We start from the raw sequence: 8,661 nt of genomic DNA, 5'->3' as shown, positions 1-8,661 counted from the left end.
CTAGCCTGGCCAACATGGTGAAACCCCATCTCTACTAAAAATACAAAAATTAGCCGGGCGTGGTAGCAGGTGCCTGTAGTCCCAGGTACTCAGGAGGCTGAGGCAAGAGAATTGCTTGAACCTGGGAGGCAGAGGTTGCAGTGAGCCAAGATCATGCCACTGCACTCCAGCCTGGGTGACAGAGCCAGACGCCATCTCAAAAAAAAAAAAAAAAAAAAAGAAAAGAAAAAGAAAATATGACTTTTTTATTCTATGAGAGATGGAGCCCAGGAGGCAGAACAGCTAGACACCTGAACAGCAGGGCAGGAGTTTGTCGGCCAAGTTACAGAAATGATTACAACACTTTGTAGAAACAGCAAATTAAAATGTTATTTTATAGATATTTCTGTTTCTCTGAAGTAAATTCTCTCCATCGTCCCCAAACTTCAGCAAAGTCAGCTTCTCTGGAAAGCTTGTGTAAAAGGATGTGCATCAGTCTTTCCCATTGTGGTTAAGAGGTAGATGGAGAATGCAAGAACAGGAGATGAGCTCCTTGTGTGAATCTATTCAGGCTGACGAGAGTTAGCAAATGCTAAATGGTCATTAGCAGAAGCGGAGCCAAAAGTAATCACAGAGACTTAGGCTTCCTGATACTTCTTAGAAATCTGGGACAGAGTTAGATTGCCTGAATATATGGGTTTAAAAGAAAGCATCAAAATATTCTGTTTGTATTAATATATACTGATTATTTTTTTGGAATTCAATGAAAGGCTTGAATATACTTCTTCCTTAGGCTATACTAATACTATAAACCTGACACAAGAAAAACTTTTCTTTTTTTTTTGAGATAGGGTCTTGCTCTGTTGCCCAGGCTGGAGTATAGTGGTGCAATCACAGCCCACTGCAGACTAAACTCTAGGGCTCAAGAGATCCTCCCACCTCAGCCTACCAACTAGCTGAGACCACAGGTGCACACCACCATGCCTGGCTAATTTTTTTGTGTTTTGTAGAGATGGGGGTCTCCCTATGTTGCCCAGGCTGATCTTGAACTGCTGGGCTAAAAGGATCCTCCTGCCTTAGCCTCCTAAAGTGTTGAGACTACAGTTGTGAGTCCCCATGCAAGGCCCAAGAAGAACTTTTGAAGAAGAGAATTGGCATATGTATGTGTGTTTCAAACTACACTCTGGTGATATTATTCTTAATCTTACAGCAATAAGATTATATTGATGAAGTCAGATTCAAGTTATGCTTTTAGGATATCTGCGGTATAATTTATAAGTTACTTTAACTTCTATCTATTCCCAGACCTGCTCTCCAAGGTTTATCACCCCCACTCTGCTAGCTAATTTTCCTGAAATTCTAGATTTCTAAATAATGTCCTCATATTGCAACTTCTCAATTTGTCATTTGGGACTTAGTTTTTTTCCCCCTGTATTAGTGTGTGTTTAATTTGGGGAAATGCAACCATTCTAGTAATTCAGTACAGGGAATTACCAATTCAGTGCAGTGATTACCAAATTGTTGGGAGTAGGGGATGGGGCAGGGAAAAACTGAGTGGGAGGCAAAGGCTGTTGCAGGACTATTGGGTTCAGTGGCATACCATGTAGAGTAGGGTTGATACAGAGTTCAGGTGGCTGCTGTTGTCACCTCTGCTAATGCCCCACATCCATGAAGACACATTAGGATGTGAAGTCTGCCTATTGCAAACATTCTTCTTCTTCTTCTTCTTCTTTTTTTTTTAAAGACAGCATCTTGCTCTGCCACCCAGAATGGAGTGCAATGATGATATCTCAGCTCACTGCAACCTCCGCCTCCTGGGTTCAAGCGATTCTCCTGCTTCAGCCTCCTGAGTAGATGGGATTACAGGCACCTACCACCATGACTGGCTAATTTTGTATTTTTAGTAGTAGAGACGGGGTTTCATCATGTTAGACAAGCTGGTCTCAAACTCCTGAGCTCAGGTGATCCACCTGCCTCGGCCTCTCAAAGTGCTGGGATTACAGGCGTGAGCCACTGTGCCCGGCCTACTGCAAACATTCTTATCTGTCTAATCTTGTTTACCAGCTGCCTCAGTCACAAGGAAATGGCCTTTGCCTCACTTCTGCCTTCCAAATCTCAAATGAGTGCATCTTATGAGAGAACTTAAATTGCGTCCAGAACTGTAGCTGCAGGACCTTTTGGGAAATGTGGTCATTTTTAGCTTCCCAGCCTTTGTAATTAAGGGGGTACGTGGAAAGTGTGCTAATGTATGTTGAAGGCCAAACAATAATACCTAGAAAACTCCTGTGTTCCATCAGTTTCCTTCCCCTATCCCCTGATGTAGTTACATTAGCATTTTTGGCTAAACCAATACTCAGTGTTTACATTATCATGACTGTGCAAATGTTACGCAATGTTTAGCCGTGTTGTGCACTACACCACACCTCTTTCTCATATAATACTTTTCCCTGCAGTTAATAATTCTCCCTTTTCATTTGCCGAGTTTGCTAAGATCTTCTTGCTGATTTTCCAGATCTTACGATATCTCTGTCACACGCTTCTCAAGAATCCTTTCAATATATTTAAATATGAATTGGGGATGGAGGGGCAAATGTGACAGAGTCGGTGTGTAAGTCTGGCTGCTATTGTTCTGAATGTAGAGTAGAAAAAAGCAGCTGAAAGTCTTAGTTTCAGCATCCAGATTTTCACTTAATCCCCCACTCCCTATTTTCAGTCTTCCATCTGCCACACTATGTTTGGTTTGAGGAGTTCAGGGTTTCTCTGAGTGAATTTCTGGTCCTTGATGGGTGAGGTGAAGTGGGAAAGGGACCTAGACTTCCAGCTGCTTCATAAACAAACAGACTGTACAGTCTTTCAACTAGGCCCTGATTTCAGCTTGAGCCTCACCCCTGCTTCCCATAGGAACTCTGCTGTTCTAGCCCCAAGCCTCCAGATAACACATTGGCTAGCTTTACTAGTTTCTCCCTCTGTGGACCCTGAGGTTACACTGCTAAATTAATTACTTCTGCTCCATCTTCTTTTCCACTAAATTTGTTGAGATATTTCTCACCTGCTATTGTCCATTTATCTTTTTTCATGTACTTTACCGCCTTTTAACCCTTCTCCTTTTTTCTCCATTTTTGTGGGATTTGTGAAAACAGAAGAAATAGATGTTCGATCTGGTTTGGCTGTGTCCCCACCAAATCTCACCTTGAATTGTAATAATCCCCACATGTCATGGGAGGGACCTGGCGGGATGTAATTGAATCATGGGGGTGGTTTCCCCTGTGCTGTTCTCGTGATAGTGAGTGAGTTCTCACGAGATTTGATGGTTTTATAAGTGTCTGGCATTTCCCCTGCCGGCACTCATTCTGCTGCCACCCTCTGAAGACGTGCGTTCCACCATGATTGTAGGTTTCCTGAGGCCTCCCCAGCCATGCAGAACTGTGAGTCAGTTAAACCTCTTTTCTTTATAAATTACCCAGTCTCAGGAAGTTATTTATAGCAGCATGAGAACAGGCTAATACAATGTTCAATTAACTGTGCTAACTAGAATTGTCTGTGCCTTTCCCACCACAACCTGTATTTTCTCCATAATGCTTTTTTGATTTTCCTTTGGTGATTATGACATTTTAAAAATGTTTTACTGCATTTTTATGTATAAAGAAATTGATGCTCAGAAAGGTTAGGTAATGTATTCAAGATAAAATAGTTAGAAAGTAGCAGAGTCAGAACTGAAAATTTGGTCTCATGAATTTCCAGGGTAGCATTAGGGCCTGGAAGAGTGACTGGTATTGTGGACACACTGTAAATATCTATTGAATGAATAAATAATTTTCATAGATTCTCATGAAGTCTTTGTGTGAACTACCCCATCATGTGCACTGGTAATATTCTGTATCTTGATCTGGCTTCCTATTTTACAGGTGTGTTCAATTTGTGAACATTCTATTCTGGAAGTTTTTTTTGTTTTTTGTTTTTTTTTTTAAATCACATGAGAGGGCAGGACCTGGAAGATCAGGAAGGGCCAGGACTTGGAAATGGTCATAGGGAAGGTACTGAATGGATGACCCTTCAGGAAATGCTGTGGGAAAATCTGGCCTGCAATCAGATCATGGTATCCAGGAGGAATTGCCACAGAAAACAAACAAACAAACAAACAACAAAAAGCCCACAAAAACAGTTCAGTCCAGTATGGAAACGCTGTGGGAAAATCTGGCCTGCAATGATATTATGGTATCCAGAATGAATTGCCATAGGAAAACACAAAAACAAACAAATCTCAAAACAGTCCAGTACAATAGAGTGAATGCATCTGGGAGACTGAAGAAGTACCGAGTACAGTTAAGCAGGTGGAGTATTGGAAAAGAATATTAAAAGCTAAAATTAAAGTGGATAAAAAGCATACTGTAGATTTTTAGTAGATATTAGGGCCTATATTCTGAAAGGGAAGATAGGAATCAAGAACCAAAGTGTTGACAGGTTTTCAAGAATAAATTTATGATTTATTTCTTAAATTATCTCCAGTTTTCTCATATCCTTATAAAACTGTGGTGATAAAACTAGCTTGGGTGCACTACAGGTTTGACATGTTTTAGTTGGCACATTATAGTTTATAAAAGAAATGACATGAGTGTAAAAACAAATGTGATGCACTAAGTAAAAGAGTGCTAAGAGAAAGTACTGTGCTTATTTTTGTATAATATTTTATTTTTAAACCATTTTAATTTTTTAAAATATAAATTACTCATGATTCTTTCACTTTTTTGAATTTATAAAAATGTTTTTATGATGTAAAGTTACTGTCAATATCCAGTTTGACTGCAAACATTAGTTTACAACTTATAGCTGCTGCATTATTGTTTAAATATTTTTTGGTAGTATGATAAACAGAAAATCAATCAAATTATACTTGCAAAACTGAATGAATTTTCACAAACTGAACACTTCTGTGTCATGAAATCCAGACCAGGACACAGAATATTATCAGCATTGCGGAAGCCCTCCTGAGCACTGAAGCCACTAACCAACCCTCCCACCTTCCCCAACAAGAGTAACTGTCTTGACTTCTAAACATTGTACATCAGTTTTACCTGTTTTTATATTTTATATTAAGAAAATCATACATTATATACTGTTTTTGTGTTTGGCTTCTTTTCGCTCATCATTGTTTATGAGAGTTATCCATATCATCAGGCATAGTAGATCACTTATTCTCATTTTTATATATTATTCCACATTGAGAATATTTTATACTTTATTCTACTGTTGATGGACTATAAACGTACCAATTATTTTAAAGAAAAAATTTAATATAAAGAATTGGTTAAATAGGTGTTGGAGGACTGAAAAGGGAAAAGGAAACACTAAGATAATACAAAGACAATAACTGCAGGAAGCACCTGTAAGGCTTGTGGACAAAGGGGAAAAGATCATTAGAACCTAGAAGTTTAGAGGAGAAGTTCTGTGGAGATGGAATCAAGATCTCTGAAGAGGGGTTGTGGTTCAGGGGGTGCTGATGCCTTGGGACCTTGTAAAAGGGGTCCCTGAGGATCCCAGATGGTACAGATTCCTCTGAGTGGGATGAGGAGACTGGCTCTGAGAGTGTGGGAAAAACTGAACACCACAACCAATTGCCAATGCCGGAGTGAAGAACCATTGTTGTAATGATGCTGACAGAAACAGAAAGCAAAACAGGAAGGAATCTAGTTCCTTCTCCCTCTGCAACCCTTCCAGTCTCTCTTTAGCACCTCCCTTGGTAGAACCTAACATAGATTTGTCTGGCAAAGTAGAAATATGGTTGCAGAATTCCAGCCTCGACCTTACAAAGCAGAGTACAGAATGACAGTTTTGGAGCTGAGAAACAGTAACTAGAAAACCGGCATATGTAGTTTCCAGGTATTAGCTCTTACCAATTGTCTTAGTCCCTTTGGGCTGCTATAACAGAATACGTTGGACTGTGTAATTTATAAACAATAGAAAAGTATGACTCACAGTTCTGGAGGCTAGAAAGTCTAAGATCAAGGTGCCGGCAGATTTGGTGTCTGGAGAGGGCCTGTTTCTCATAGATGGTGCTTTCTTTGTGTCCTCACATGGAGATTTGTCCATTTTTCTACTGGGGTGTCTGATTTTTTTCTTACTAATTTGTAGATGTTCCCTATATATGAGAGTCTTAGGAATTCCCAGTCTGTAGCCAAGTTTTCTTGCTCAGCAGCATTGCCAAAGAAAATAGCAGGAAGATGGACAGCTGGGAAATGCAACCTAGTTGCGCATTGGGTCAGGCACAGAAAACCTTCTTTTGACCTTTTTATTATTTATTCAAGGATAAAATCTTTGTTCGAATAGGTTATAATAAAAGGAACCATATTTCAGATTGACCTGTAGACAGGTTTGTGTGAAAATGTCATAAGGCTAACCATATGAAAGAAATCTTCCTATGAGCTTTCTTATTTCAATATTGATATAAAGCATCAGGCAGGTACATCTAATTTCATAAAACACTTTTTTAGAAATATTTTCATGAGCATCTGTGGCCATAGGATTAAGTAAAGACCTAGCTTATCTAAGTGGAAGGTAAGTGAGATGCTATGATAAACAACTAGCTTGTGTCTTATTCAGAATGCTCTTATTTTTTTTTTTCTGCAGGTTTCTTCTTCTGTGAAGGCTTACTAAAATATACCATTATTAAAGTTTTCATTGTGTGCCCCTTTTGTCCTTCGTTTATTATGCAGTTCATGAGAGAATATAACTGAGTCTCAGGTGTCTACATTTTTATAAGATCATGTAACGGAAAGGTGTCTTTAGGGACAACCAGCGTAATTTCTTCTTTGATTTAGTAATTTCTCTATAACATCCTTGAATGAGTCTTCAAAACTCTTTTCAGTAAGAGTAAACTCACCATCTTAGAAAGCAGCCAATGGTAGTGCTAGACAGTTTTTTTGTTTTTTTTTTTTTTGAGATGAAGTCTCACTCTGTCGACCAGGCTGGAGTATAGTTGCACGATCTTGGCTCACTGCAAGCTCCCCCTCCCAGGTTCCAGCAATTCTTGTGCCTCAGCCTCCCCAGTAGCTGGGACTACAGGTACGCACCACCATGCCTGGCTAAGTTTTGTATTTTTAGTAGAGATGGGGTTTCACCATATTGGTCAGGCTGGTCTCGAACTCCTGACCTCAGATGATCCATGCACTTCGGCCTCCCATAATGCTGGGATTACAGGCGTGAGTCACATGCTTGGCCTAGACAGTTTTTATTATAGGAAATTTATTTCTTGTTTTGGCATAAATGGACTCAAATTCAGAAAAGAATAAGCATGGTGCTGAAAGGACATAGGGTAACATAATTTAAGGAATGTTTGCAAGAGCCTGAGCATGTTTCTTTTGCTAAATACTCAGGAGAGGCAGACAGCTATTTGAGAATATATAAGTGACCATCCTATGTGAAGTAGATTAAGCCCAGTGTGTTTGATCCGAAACATGATTTTGACTTACTAATTGAGTTGCTAACAGAACTGGTTAAGGACAGAATCGCTGCTTTAGTAAGATCCCGACTATAGCAGGAATAAGCAGTTAGCAGACCGCTTGTTGCAACTGTACTATAGATGATAGTCACACATTGGTCTAGTTCCAACAATAGATAATGAGACTCTATAATATTTGCTTGCTTCTAAATTCCATCTGTTTCTGGCCCCTGAGACTCCTCCCTGCCTGCTGGCCCTAGCTTGGATGCTAAATTAGTTTTCTTGGGATGCTGAAACAAAGTACCACAAAGTGGTTGCTTAAATATGTAAATTTATTGCATCAGGGTTCTGAAGGCAATAAGTCCAAAGTTAAGGTGTTGGCAGGGTTGGTTCCTTCTGAGGGCTGTCAGTGAAGGAACTGTCCAGGACTTTTCTTGGCTTGTAGATGGCTATCTTGATGGTCAATGGCATTCTGTTTGCAAATTTCTCCCTTTTATAAGGATACCAGTTATATTGGATTATGGACCACCCTAATGAACTCATTTTGACTTATTACCTCTGTAAAGACTTTATCTCCAAGGCTGGGCATGGTGGGTCACACCTGTAATCCCAGCACTTTGGGAGGCCAAGGTAGGTGGATCAGCTGAGGTCAGGAGTTTGAGACCAGCCTTATCAACATAGTGAAACCCCGTCTGTACTAAAAATAAAAAATAAGCCAGGTGTGGTGGTGGTGCATGCCTATAAGCCCAACTACTTGGGAGGCTGAGTCAGGAGAATCACTTGAACCCGGGGGGTGGAGGTTGCAGTGAGCCAAGATAGCACCATTGCACTCCAGCCTAGGCAACAAGAGTGAAATTCCATCTCGGGAAAAAAAAAAAAAAAAAGACCTTATCACCAAATAAGGTCACATTTTGGAGTACTGGGGGTTAGGACTTTATATGAATTTGGGGAGGCACACAATTCAATCCATAATAGACATATATGGGAAAATTTGACCTGTTGGATAAAGAGACTGGTAGAGCTTATGAATTCTAGAAATTAGCCAGGCCAGTCAATATTTTGCAAAATTTCTATTGTCTTAGAATTAGCAGCTTATAATAAATATTTTATTGTGCCCATGGATTCTGTGGATCAGGAATTTGGACAAGGCCTAGTTCAACTGGCTCATCTCTGCTCATAGTCTGGGGTCTCAGTTGAGGAGATCTGAGGCCTGGGGGTGACTCAAGGGCTGGGTGCTGGAATCATCT

At 40.0% G+C, this 8,661-nt stretch overlaps 1 protein-coding gene across 2 annotated transcripts in view; it reads left to right on the top strand.

Moving 5' to 3' along the window:
* The first annotated feature begins 3,322 nt into the window (after positions 1–3,322).
* Positions 3,323–8,661, top strand: part of LOC129533013 (histone-lysine N-methyltransferase SETMAR-like) — a 281,726-nt gene continuing 276,387 nt past the window's right edge. For both annotated transcript variants that reach the window (XM_063705135.1, XM_063705134.1), the window contains exon 1: positions 3,323–3,404. The gene's annotated coding sequence lies outside the window, so the exon portion shown is untranslated. The remainder of the gene's footprint in view (positions 3,405–8,661) is intronic.

This window comes from Gorilla gorilla, chromosome 3 (genome assembly GCF_029281585.2).
Source record: "Gorilla gorilla gorilla isolate KB3781 chromosome 3, NHGRI_mGorGor1-v2.1_pri, whole genome shotgun sequence".
Lineage (NCBI taxonomy): Eukaryota > Metazoa > Chordata > Mammalia > Primates > Hominidae > Gorilla > Gorilla gorilla.
This window is presented reverse-complemented; position numbering and strand designations above follow the sequence as displayed.